Below are 13,957 nucleotides of genomic sequence, written 5' to 3' on the forward strand. Positions count from 1 at the left end.
CGGATTAAATGCTAAAAACGTTATGACCGCTTTCTGACAGTCGCTAAAGGATGCGCCGTTTTGTGGGCGGTCTTATTTACGTGGCTCACCTTCATCAGCATCTTCTCCCCGTCATCTTTGTTGTAGCCGTGTAGCGTGCAAGGACGGGAGTGGAAGAAGTGTCAAAAGATGGAGCTAACTGTTTTAACGACATTCGGACTTTATTTCAATCAATAACAGAGCAGCATCTCCTCTTCTGGAAACAACAACAACACCGGAAATCTGTGCCGTGAAAAACAGTCCGACCGGAACTCTCTAATAACTAAAGTTCCTTGGGTGAATAATGTAAACTCACTACACTGGTATGTTTTAGTGCTTTCATGGCGAGTTTACTGACAGATATAAATAAGAACTTTACACTACTTTATATTAGAAATGGCAATAGCGGAGGATGAAGGTCCCATAACAAGAAGATAGAGAAAAAGAAGAAGCTTATCGACTACGGTGTTTACACAGACTACAAAGGCGGACTCGTGCAAGTTTTCTGGATTTATGGAGATCTCAAGTACAGATTAGCAGGTACCAGAATGTGAAAAAAGTTGCTTTTGCATAATATTGCGAAACAAAACGCCAGATAATATGTCTTACCTTATACACACACCATAATAATACTCCTATGTTGAAGCACAGTACAATCCATCAAGCCATGCGGTTTCATATCTTACCAAAGTGGCACTAAAACATTTTGATAGAATTTTGAGCGCCGTGTGTAATGTTGAATATTTTCAATGAAACATATAACATTTTGGTGTTGTTTACTTAAGTAATATTGCAGTCTACACATATCACTTATGTGTGACTGTCATCTACTGTTCACACTTTTAATATCACCATGTGCAAAAAAAATAGCTTTGAGGTCGGTAAGCACAACCAAAATTATTCCGTACGTTAGGCGCACCAGGTTATAAGGCGCACTGTCGAGTTTTGAGGGGAAAAAAGGATTTTAAGTGCGCCTTATAGTCCGCAAAATCCATCCATCCATCCATCATCTTCCGCTTAGCCGAGGTCGGGTCGCGGGGGCAACAGCCTAAGCAGGGAAACCCAGACTTCCCTCTCCCCAGCCACTTCGTCTAGCTCTTCCCGGGGGATCCCGAGGCGTTCCCAAGCCAGCCGGGAGACATAGTCTTCCCAACGTGTCCTGGGTCTTCCCCGTGGCCTCCTACCGGTTGGACGTGCCCTAAACACCTCCCTAAGGAGGCGTTCGGGTGGCATCCTGACCAGATGCCCGAACCACCTCATCTGGCTCCTCTCGATGTGAAGGAGCAGCGGCTTTACTTTGAGTTCCTCCCGGATGGCAGAGCTTCTCACCCTATCTCTAAGGGAGAGACCCGCCACACGGCGGAGGAAACTCATTTCGGCCGCTTGTACCCGTGATCTTATCCTTTCGGTCATGACCCAAAGCTCATGACCATAGGTGAGGATGGGAACGTAGATCGACCGGTAAATTGAGAGCTTTGCCTTCCGGCTCAGCTCCTTCTTCACCACAACGGATCGGTACAACGTCCGCATTACTGAAGACGCCGCACCGATCCGCCTGTCGATCTCACGATCCACTCTTCCCCCACTCGTGAACAAGACTCCTAGGTACTTGAACTCCTCCACTTGGGGCAGGGTCTCCTCCCCAACCCGGAGATGGCATTCCACCCTTTTCCGGACGAGAACCATGGACTCGGACTTGGAGGTGCTGATTCTCATTCCGGTCGCTTCACACTCGGCTGCGAACCGATCCAGCGAGAGCTGAAGATCCCGGTCAGATGAAGCCATCAGGACCACATCATCTGCAAAAAGCAGAGACCTAATCCTGCGGTCACCAAACCGGAACCCCTCAACGCCTTGACTGCGCTTAGAAATTCTGTCCATAAAAGTTATGAACAGAATCGGTGACAAAGGACAGCCTTGGCGGAGTCCAACCCTCACTGGAAATGTGTTCGACTTACTGCCAGCAATGCGGACCAAGCTCTGGCACTGATCGTACAGGGAGCGGACCGCCACAATAAGACAGTCCGATACCCCATACTCTCTGAGCACTCCCCACAGGACTTCCCGAGGGACACGGTCGAATGCCTTCTCCAAGTCCGCAAAGCACATGTAGACTGGTTGGGCAAACTCCCATGCACCCTCAAAAACCCTGCCGAGAGTATAGAGCTGGTCCACAGTTCCACGACCAGGACGAAAACCACACTGTTCCTCCTGAATCCGAGGTTTGACTATCCATAAAAGTTATGAACAGAATCGGTGACAAAGGACAGCCTTGGCGGAGTCCAACCCTCACTGGAAATGTGTTCGACTTACTGCCGGCAATGCGGACCAAGCTCTGGCACTGATCGTACAGTCCGCAAAATACGGTACGTATTATTTACATTAGTAATTCTCAAACTGTGTAGTGGCCAAAGAGCCACTTAATTAAATAATCAAACACAGTGTTACTGTTCAAACTTTGTATAATGTTACAGTGGCCAAAAATATTAAATATTCTCGTTAAATAAAACATTTTATGTTTCAACGTTGGTCATTATGGTTGTGCTGATATTTATATATTTACGTATTTGAACAACATTTATGTTGGTTTTATGTGGAGGAGGGTTACGCTACTGGGACGCTGGCTTTTTTTAATCACGGTGTAGTAACTGAATCGCTATGGCCTCAGAGCGTAATCAGCCTCTTGTTACTCAAGCCTGCCAACAGCCCCCGATGCAGAGTTTATATTCATGGGAAAGTTGTATTTGCATGTATTGGATAAAGTGGAGTAAACAAAAACAATTGATGATGTGATCCTCAAGGTTGATTAGAGGTCATGCTCTGTCTTGCTGTCCCTGAGGGAGAACCACTGGTTTGTGGGTTTTAAACAATGTATTCTCCCTTAAATGCCCCTTGTTGGCAACAATATAGAGGGGCTAAACACTGAAAAATTAAGTTAAGCCCTGTAAAATGTCAACAACACTGTACCTTAGCATACAGGATATGTGACAAAATGGAGTCTTATACCCTGTTTTTCCTTTGCTCGGCCATATGCATCATTTTGTCATCGTTGCTCAAAGGCTGCGCCTTTTTCTTGCTGCCTATCCTCTTGGATAAAATCCAGAGATGCCAAATTCGCTTATTATGAGTGACTTTGGGATTGTTTTTCTTTTTAAGGACCGAATGTCCCTTTGGGACAGAGGACCTTGTTGAATTTCTAGCATTTTATTCTTTCTTTCTTTCTTTATTATTATTCCGCAGCTTTGAGCTGTAATTTGACCCCCTTAACAGGCTTCAAAACTCACCAAATTTGACACACACATCAGGACTGGCGAACATTGCGACTTAATCAAAAAACCTAACCCCAAAACTAAAAATTGCGCTCTACCGCCCCTAGGAAAAACACACAGACAAAACGGCTTTTAACTTCTAGTAGGAATGTCGTAGCGACATGAAACAAAAACCCCTATGTAGGTCTCACTTAGACCTAGATTTCATACACTAACATCCTTCAGCAAAAATAAATAGAAAGTTTGCAATTCCCCCTTCAAAACAAACATTTTGTAAAAACACTCACCTTTGCCTCTTTGAGCTGTAATTTGACCCCTTTAACATGCTTCAAAACTCACCAAACTGGACACACACATCAGGACTGGCAAAAACTGCTATCTAACCGGAAAACCTAACCCCAAAACTCAAAATTGCGCTCTAGCGCCCCCTAGGAATAATACACAGACAAAACTGCTCCTAGGAAGAAAACAGATAAAACTTCCTGTAACTTCCAGTAGGAACGTTGTAGAGACATGAAACAAAAACCTCTATGTAGGTCTCACTTATACCTACATTTCATATATTGACCACTCACAGCAAAAATCAACAGGAAGTTTGCAATTCCCCCTTCAAACTAAAAGTTTTATAAAAACCGGTCACCTTTTGTCAAACATTATCTCCTCTGAGCGCGTTTCTCTTCTCAGCTTCAAACTACCACAGGAGAGAGATTGTACCCTTCTAATTAAAAGTTGATGAAATAGTTTTTACTACTGCTACGGTTTTTATTTTATCAGCCGTCAAAGAACAGCCGCGCTGAAAACCATTTTAAAGATGGCCGCCGTGCGCAGACAAAGTGAGGGAGACGTTTTTCTTCTTCTTCTTTTTTCCGTACAGTCTGCTGCTGGTGCGCACGCACCAACATCCGTGAGGGAGGGGCTGGGATCGTCTATACCAAGATGGCTGCCAGGTGCCGTAGCTAAGCCGGTATGTTTTAAAGTTGCCGTTTGCCTGCATATCATAAAAACAACCGTCCAACATTTTACAAGTTATTGTAAACTTATAAGTGCCGACCATCAGGGCCGAGTTGCGACAAGACTGTGTCGATGTTAAAATATCACGCCGAGTTGGTAAGTCTATCTGTTTGCTAATCTGTATGTCCCACTCTCCCTTGTGGAGGGGGTCCGGTCCGATCCGGTGGCCATGTACTGCTCGCCTGTGTATCGGCTGGGGACATCTCTGCGCTGCTGATCCGCCTCCGCTTGGGATGGTTTCCTGCTGGCTCCGCTGTGAACGGGACTCTCGCTGCTGTGTTGAATTCGCTTTGGACTGGACTCTCGCGACTGTGTTGGATCCATTATGGATTGAACTTTCACAGTATCATGTTAGACCCGCTCGACATCCATTGCTTTCCTCCTCTCCAAGGTTCTCATAGTCATCATTGTCACCGACGTCCCACTGGGTCCTTATTGTCACCGATGTCCCACTGGGTGTGTTTTCCTTGCCCTTATGTGAGCCTACCGAGGATGTCGTAGTGGTTTGTGCAGCCCTTTGAGACACTGGTGATTTAGGGCTATATAAGTAAACATTGATTGATTGATTGAATAGTAGCTACTAGCCGTACCAATGTATTTTCATTGGGCGGTTAGCATGGGGTTTTAATCCCTTTTCCTCCTATGTTTCTGCTCCGATTGAATTTCTTTGTATGTCGAGTTTTTATTTTGGCTACTTACATATGGTGCCTGACTGTTGTGGCGTTTTAAGGCCATCTGCACTTTTTATGCGCAGAGCTGGTAGGTCTACCTTTTTGGTAATAGTAGCTACTAGCCGTACCCATGCATTTTTATTCTAACTTATATCTGTCAGTAGACATGTTATGGAAGGTAAAAACTATAACATAATACAAAGTAGTGTGTAGTTCTAACTTATATCTGTCAGTAGACACGTTATGGAAGGTAAAAACTACAAAATGTATGATGCAAAGTATTATATAGTTCTAACTTATATCTGTCAGAAGACACGTTATGGAAGATAAAAACTACAACATTTATAATACTAAGTAGTTCTTATATCTGTCAGTAGACACGTTATGGAAGGTAAAAACTACAACATTTATAATACGAAAGTAGTGTATAGTTTTTAACTTATATCTGTCAGTAGACACGTTATGGAAGGTAAAAACTACAATATAATATAAAGTAGTGTGTTGTTGTAACGTATATCTGGGAAGCCCAGACTTCCCTCTCCTCAGCCACTTCCATATATACTCGGTCCCGTCCATGGCTGCTTGCATCTTTAATTTCAAAGTAGCTTGCAAATCTAGTGAGTCACACGTTGCGGTTTTTGGTTTTGTTTTTCTGTCGGTGCAGTATGTAGTTTCTCTTTTCTCTACCTACATTCCCTGGTTCACGTGCCCGAGGGGGTTGTCCCGATACTAATATACCGGTACTGCTACCAAAAACTTTTCGATACTTTTCTAAATAAAGGGGACCACAAAAAACTGCATTATTGGCTTTATTTTAACATAAAATGTTAGGGTACATTAAAAATATGTTTTTTTATTGCAAGTTTGTCCTTAAATAAAATAGTAAACATACAAGACAACCTGTCTTTTATTAGTAAGTAAACAAACAAAGGCTCCTAATTTAACTGCTGACGTAAGCAGTAACATCTTGTGTCGTTTTCCATTCTATCATTTAGTCAAAATTATGAGGGACAAATGGTAGAAAATGAATTATTAATCTACTTGTTCATTTACTGTTAATATCTGCTTACTTTCTCTTTTAACATGTTCTATCTACACTTCTGTTAAAATGTAATAATCACTTATTCTTCTGTTTGGATGCTTTACATTAGTTTTGGATGATCCCACAAGTTGTGGTATTGATCCGATACCAAGAAGTTGGTCATAATTTAAGTCCTCATGTATCTAGGGACTTATTTTCTGAGTTTATAAACATAATATATATATATATATATATATATATATATATATATATATATATATATATATATATATATATATATAAAAAAAAATTGTATGCAATTTTTTTTAATGTAATCATAGTAGTATCGATCCTACATTGGTCATATTCAAAGTCCTCTTGTGTGCAGGGACATATTTTCTAAATTTTACAAACATATAATAAATGTTTTAAAAACGATGCCAAAAAATATCGACGTAATCATAGTGGTATCGACTAGATACACCTCTGTACTTGGTATCATTACAGTGGATGTTAGGTGTAGATGAGATGCTGCTCCATTATTGATTCAAGTTAAAGTCTGAATGTCATTAAAACAGTAAATACAGTAAAAGAAGAGAATGCTTCATGCTAATAAGCTAGCGCTGGCAACTGTCAAGCTGCGAATATAAGAAATAGCTACACATTTCCACTGCAATCTGGTGTTGGTACTGTTTTAATGTGTTTAAATGACACTCGGGGGTTTTAGAATCATCAGTGAAATACAAAAATATCGCTATTTTAGGAGGTCTCTGCTTACCAATTACTCAAACAGCCGGCATGTGCTGGTATCTTGTTACTTAATTAAAGTCTCTTCTTTGGGAACATTTTGGCACTTATTAAACAATTGTAATATGTTACTTGGACTCTTGCTTGCTACACGCAACAGCTGACGCCGCTCTTCCAACATTGAGTGGCCAACAGAGGTGAAGGACTATTGTTGCAAAGTCAGCTTTGACATCATACTGGACACACTCAACAACAACAACAGCAACAACAACAACAACAACAACTAAAACCAAAGCAGCTAACAGGTCGGCTCCAGGCTTCAACAGAGGCCCAGCAGCTATCATCAGGTCGGCTCCAGGCTTCAACAGAGGCCCAGCAGCTATCATCAGGTCGGCTCCAGGCTTCAACAGAGGCCTAGCAGCTATCTTCAGGTTGGCTGCAGGCTTCAACAGAGGCCCAGCAGCTATCATCAACAATGGTCACCAAAAGAGACATGGAAGAACTAAAGAGATCTAATGAGGAGCTACGGAAATCAGTGGAGTTTATGGCACACCAAATGGAAGCAATGACAAGTAAGCAAGACACTTTGATGGGCATGATGAAAGATATTAAGGAACTGAAGAAGCAAAATGAAGAAAAAGACAAAATGATTATGCAACTGCAAAGAAGACTATCTAATATAGAACAGTATACTAGAATGAACGATGTCATTGTTACTGGTCTGCCAACGCGACCTGCGTCATTTGCTCTTGCAGTGAGGTCCGGGGTCCAGGGATCAGTGCCCAGGGACCAAGATTTGGACTCAGTGGAGCGGCAAGTGGTGAAATTCCTCCAAGAAAAGGGAATTAGCCTAAATGAGGAGAATATAGAAGCTTGTCACCGTTTCCCTCAGAAAGATAAAAGCAAACCGGCAACCATCATTATGAGGTTTGCAAATAGAAAATTCAAAATCAGTCTTTTGCGACAAAGTAGGATGCTCAAGGGATCAAATGTTTATCTCAATGAACATTTAACCAAGAACAATGCTGATATTGCTAAAAGAGCTCGGTTCCTACGCAAAGAGGGAAAAATACAAGCAACATGGTCGTCCAACTGCAAAGTCTACATAAAGCTAAATGGTGCACCTGAGCAGGCACAAGTGCTAATGGTCACAAGCTTAAATGATTTGGAAAAATTTGCATAGACTGTGGTTTGCTGGTTTATATGTTTTTTGTGTTTTTAGGGTTGACATCTATTCTGCAAATCCTTACTAACTTCAAATGTCTATCAAACTTCCCAAAAAAGGACTCAAAATTGCCCACTTGAACATCTGTAGTCTGAAAAACAAGGCAATTGAGTTAGGTAAAATAATGTTTGATAATGATCTACATATAGTAGCAATTTCTGAAACTCATTTGGATGATTCAATTTACAATACTGAAATATTTATACAAGGTTACAATATAATTAGACTTGATAGAGACAGATATGGGGGAGGAGTAGCCTTTTATGTACAAGACCACATTCCAATAAAGCAAAGACGAGATCTCAACTTGACAGATGTAGAGGCAATCTGGATCCAGGTTCACTTGCCACATCTAAAGCCATTACTAATCTGCTGCTGCTATAGACCACCTTCCTCTGATGCAGCACATCTTGAAAAAATATGTGCAATGCTTCAGAATGTTTCTGACACAAACAGAGAAATTTATTTCTTAGGAGACTTAAATATTGACTGGCTCTCAAAAAACTGCCCGATGAAAAGAAAGCTTGATGACACTGCCACTGTATGTAACCTAGCGCAAATGATAAATCTACCAACCAGAATAAATATGAACAATTCTGGTGTATTGTCTTCAACTTGCATTGATCATCTTTTTACTAATTCAGTAGATAAATGCTCAAAGGTTGTTTCAGTGCCAATTGGATTTAGTGATCATAACATGATTGCAATGGCAAGAAAAGTGAAAGTCCCCAAAGTTGGACCCACAATTATATACAAGAGACTCTACAAACATTTCAGTGATAATGCCTTTATTGAAGATGTACATAACATACAGTGGGACAGTGTATTTGAGTCAAAGCATACTGAAGCAGCTCTGCATGAATTCATGAAGTCATTTTCTTCTGTCTGTGATAAGCATGCACCCATCAAGAAACTCACCGTCAGATCTGTCAAAGCCCCTTGGCTTGACTCTGACCTGAGACACTTGATGAAAGATAGAGATAAATGGAAAAGAGTTGCTGTAGATTCAGGTAGCTCAGAGGACTGGCTAGCATATCGCTCTTTAAGAAACAAAGTGACCAAATTAAATAAACAGAAAAAAAGGGTGTACTACCAATCTAGAATTGAAGAAGTTAAACATGATGGCAAAAGACTTTGGAGTACTCTCAATCAAATCATGGGTAGAGATAAAAGGGGAAAAACACCAGCATTTATAGAATCAGGTGAAGGATTTATCACCAAGCCCAAAGAAATTGCTAATTACTTCAACAATTATTTCATAAGTAAAGTTGATACTATAAGAAATGGCATGCTGCCTGTAAGCGGTATTCTATCTGAGTCACTTATTAAAAATGATATCATGCAGGACAAAGAATGTACATTTGAATTCTCAGTCACCAATGTATTGGAAATTGAGAATCTACTGTCTGAATTGAAATCTGACAAACCTTGTGGTCATGATAATATAGATAGTAGACTTTTAAAGTTGTCAGCTGGAATAATAGCCAGTCCGATATGCTATATTTTTAACTTAAGTTTTAAAGAAGGAATCTATCCTCAAGTATGGAAGGTCGCAAGAGTGACTCCTCTACCAAAAAATAGGAAAGAAACATTCACTGGATTAAATAGTAGGCCCATTAGCATTTTACCAGTATTAGGAAAATTAATGGAAACAATTATATTTAAGCAAATTCAAAAGTATTTCTCTATAAATAACATTCATTCAGACTTTCAACATGCATATAAAACTGGCTATTCAACATGCACAGCTCTCACACAAATAACAGATGACTGGCTAAAACAAATTGACAGTAAATTATTAGTTGGCACAGTGCTACTAGATTTTAGTGCAGCTTTTGATATTATTGATCATAAACTACTACTTATAAAACTGTCTGCTTATGGTTTTAAACTCTCAGCGATTAACTGGATGAAAAGCTACCTAGTCAACAGACAGCAATGTGTCATGTTCAATGGAACCCTTTCAAATATTAAAACATTATATTGTGGTATTCCACAGGGAAGTTGCCTGGGACCTTTATTATACTCAATATTTGTAAATGATATGTCATGTATTTTAAAGAATAGTTGCTGTGCAATTTACGCAGATGACACAACAATATATGCACATGCAGATAACTGCACCGACCTGAGCAGTATACTACAAGATGAGGTCATGCGGATTTCAAAATGGGTTACAGAAAATAAGATGAAACTTAATATTTCCAAAACAAAATGTCTTGTTATTTGCTCAAAACATGCTCATAGAAAGGAACGCATATTAAATGTTTCTCTGAACGGAGTTCATGTTGAACAAGTTAAAGAGGCCAGGTTGCTGGGAGTTACAATAGATGAAAGACTATCTTGGGCCACTCACATTAAAAACATAGTAACAAAAATGAGCAGAAGCATTTCAATCATAAGAAGAAGTGCCTTTTTTTTAACTAACACATCTATGAAGCAAGTTATACAATCCCTTGTATTGTCACATATTGACTACTGCCCAGCAATCTGGTCTAATGCATCTAAACAAGATCTAAATAAAATCCAGCTTACCCAAAACAGAGCTGCCAGACTAGCTCTCCATTGCTCATTTAGGACTGGCATTGAGAACATGCATCATGAATTGTCATGGATGAAAGTTGATGAAAGACTGGCTTGTAGTTTGATTCTATTTTTAAAAAACATCTATACATACTATAAACCCTCATATCTGTATTCTCAGCTCTTGCTTGCCAGTGACAGTCACAACTACAGTACCAGGCTAGCCCTAAGAGGTGCTCTCACCCGTCTTAAACCCAAAAGTGATGTTTTGAAAAAGACTGTAATGTATCGGGCAATCACTTACTGAAATAGACTTCCACAATATCTCCTATCAATCACCAGCATAGTGGGCTTTAAGAATAGACTAAAAGGAGAAGTATTGTGTAAAGAGATTATTTTAGATTGTACCTAATGTCATGACTGTTTTTATTGACTATTGAATATTTTATTGATTATGGGATAAGCAGCAGAAAATGGATGGATGATACTTTTTCGTCACTTATTGTTTGTCTTTGGTACACTAATGTGTTTTAGGCCATTGGTTCTTTGTTTTATTTTTGCAAAAATGTATAAAGTATATCTATTTTTATATTGCTATTTTTATCTTTGGTATGAAAATTATTAAGTAACAACATCTATTAGTATTTTTTGGTTCTTTGTTGTTGCTATTTTTGTATTATGACAATTTATTATTGGATCATGTTGTACTGCATTTTAATCGTTTGTTCTGTGGTTGTGTGATGTTTTTTGCCTGGACCCCAGGAAGAATAGTCTCCACTGCGGTGTAGACTAATCCTTAATAAACTAAACTAAACAGTTAGCTCCATCTTTTGACACTTCTTCCACTGCCGTCCTTGCACGCTACACGGCTACAACAAAGATAACGGGGGGAAGACCCCGTCGAAGGTGAGCCACGTAAATAAGATCGCCCACAAAACGGCGCTTCCAGAAGCGATTGCAGAAAGCGGCCTGAAGATGATCTGTAAAACATAATTTATGCAACATTTTGACCAAAGAACCACCATTACATGTTACGTAGACCACAAGGAATTTACAAAAACAAAAACAATAAAGACTCCTTTAATGCGCCCTATGATCCAGTACGCTTTATATATGAAAAAAGATCGAAAATAGACCATTAATCGGAAAATACGGTAAACGATGATAAAACCATCTCAAAAAGGGTTACAATGGCTCCTAATGTGGGAACATATTGTTTCATTTTCTGATGTATTATTTTCTCAAAAGTAATATTAATCAACTTGTTGATTTAATGTTAACATCTGGTTACTTTCTGTCCTAATATGTTGCTTTCTTCCATTATGATGTAATAAGCATTCATCCTTCGGTTCTTTCGATACTTTACATTAGTTTTGGGTGATGCTACTGTGAAAGTGTGGGTAACGATCCAAGACCTAGTAGTGACAAATGCAGTATTGATCATACCAATGCTGGAATTTTCCAGATCATCGAGTGATTGCATTTTTGATCACTAATATTCTCAGAAAAAAACAAGTAATGGTGAAACAATACCATTTAAATGTTTTAACTATTTTCTTCATGTCTTTTTATGTGAATTAGTGAATTATATTTATATAGCGCTTTTCTCTAGTGACTCAAAGCGCTTTACATAGTGAAACCCAATATCTAAGTTACATTTAAACCAGTGTGGGTGGCACTGGGAGCAGGTGGGTAAAGTGTCTTGCCCAAGGACACAACGGCAGTGACTAGGATGGCGGAAGCGGGAATCGAACCTGCAACCCTCAAGTTGCTGGCACGGCCACTTTACCAACCGAGCTATACCGCCACATACAATATTTTGAGCAAATAAAGTAAGTAGTGCAAAAAAGTAAACATAAACAAAAACTCCTATTGACTCTAATTTAAAGCCTTTTTTTCTCCTTATAGCCCTCCTTTGTCCAGGAACTTATTTCCTGGATTGTAAACATGAACAAAAACGACAAAATCGATAGATGTAGTTTCAACCAATCACTGATACTCTACTTGGTATCATTACTGTCGATATGTGTATCGATCCACCCACCCCGGTTTAAATTGAAGTACAATATGTTAATGATTAACATATTGCATCCTCCTACAGCAGTGGTGTCAAAGTCAAGGCCCGCGGGAGGATATTTGATTAGTTTAAGGACCGGCCCACAAGCCACAGCCGCCTGCTGCTGTTTTGCACGCACCAATACTCTATTAGTGTTGGCGCTAGGAATTTTCAAATTGGGGTCGCTTAGTAAATTTTTGGGGTGATTTTTTTGAAAACAAAAGATATGCATTATCCTGTTACATCTCACATTCTATGTTGTGTTTTGGAAAAAGGTTGTCATAAATGTTGCTTAAGTAAATAAATAATAATAATAGAAAAGAAAACACATTTTTTGGGATATGTACATTTATGCAGTTATTATCATTCATTCTCTTTCTTCTGTCTTTTAACGATCTAAACTTTACCGCTGCCGGTAAACTTTTCTTATATTCCTATTGTAATGTTTTCAGAATGTGTTTGTTCTATTTTTGGCCAAAGTAAGACAACATATTTTTTAGTTTTAATGCCATGATTTTAATAGTCCGACCCTCGTGTGCACAGATTTCCCTCCATGCGGCCCCTGAGTTAAAATCGGTTTGACACCCATGTCTTATGGTGTGTAGTGTAGCATGTTAAGCTATTCCACCTCCTCCAGTGATAATGCTATTTGTAAGAAACATAGTTTGTTTGCCATCATGGAGGGGAAAACTGCTGACTTTGCACTGTGGAGGGACAGTAGCCCCTTGCGAGGATGGTAGACTTAGACAAACTTTAATGATCCACAAGGGAAATTGTTCCACACAGTAGCTCAGTGACAAAGGATTGAAAGTCAATCAACCAATCAATGTTTACTTATACAGCCCTAAATCACTAGTGTCTCAAAGGGCTGCACAAACCACTACGACATCCTCGGTAGGCCCACATAAGGGCAAGGAAAACTCACACCCAGTGGGACATCGGTGACAATAATGACCCAGTGGGACGTCGGTGACAATGATGACTATGAGAACCTTGGAGAGGAGGAAAGCAATGGATGTCGAGCGGGTCTAACATGATACTGTGAAAGTTCAATCCATAATGGATCCAACACAGTCGCGAGAGTCCAGTCCAAAGCGGATCCAACACAGCAGCGAGAGTCCCGTTCACAGCGGAGCCAGCAGGAAACCATCCCAAGCGGAGGCGGATCAGCAGCGCAGAGATGTCCCCGGCCGATACACAGGCAAGCAGTACATGGCCACCGGATCGGACCGGACCCCCTCCACAAGGGAGAGTGGGACATAGGAGAAAAAGAAAAGAAACGGCAGATCAACTGGTCTAAAAAGGGTGGAAAGAATATTTCAGCGATAAAGTAGACAAAAAAATATACCGTAGTAGCAATATAAATTATAACATATAGTGTAAGTATGGAAAGGATAATGCAGGTAAAAAGTAGAC

At 39.9% G+C, this 13,957-nt stretch overlaps 1 protein-coding gene across 1 annotated transcript in view; it reads left to right on the forward strand.

Moving 5' to 3' along the window:
• Nucleotides 1–13,957, forward strand: part of colgalt2b (collagen beta(1-O)galactosyltransferase 2b) — a 93,551-nt gene that overhangs the window by 23,186 nt on the left and 56,408 nt on the right. The window lies entirely within an intron of this gene.

The sequence above is a fragment of the Nerophis ophidion genome, linkage group LG26 (genome assembly GCF_033978795.1).
Source record: "Nerophis ophidion isolate RoL-2023_Sa linkage group LG26, RoL_Noph_v1.0, whole genome shotgun sequence".
NCBI classification, from domain to species: Eukaryota; Metazoa; Chordata; class Actinopteri; order Syngnathiformes; family Syngnathidae; genus Nerophis; species Nerophis ophidion.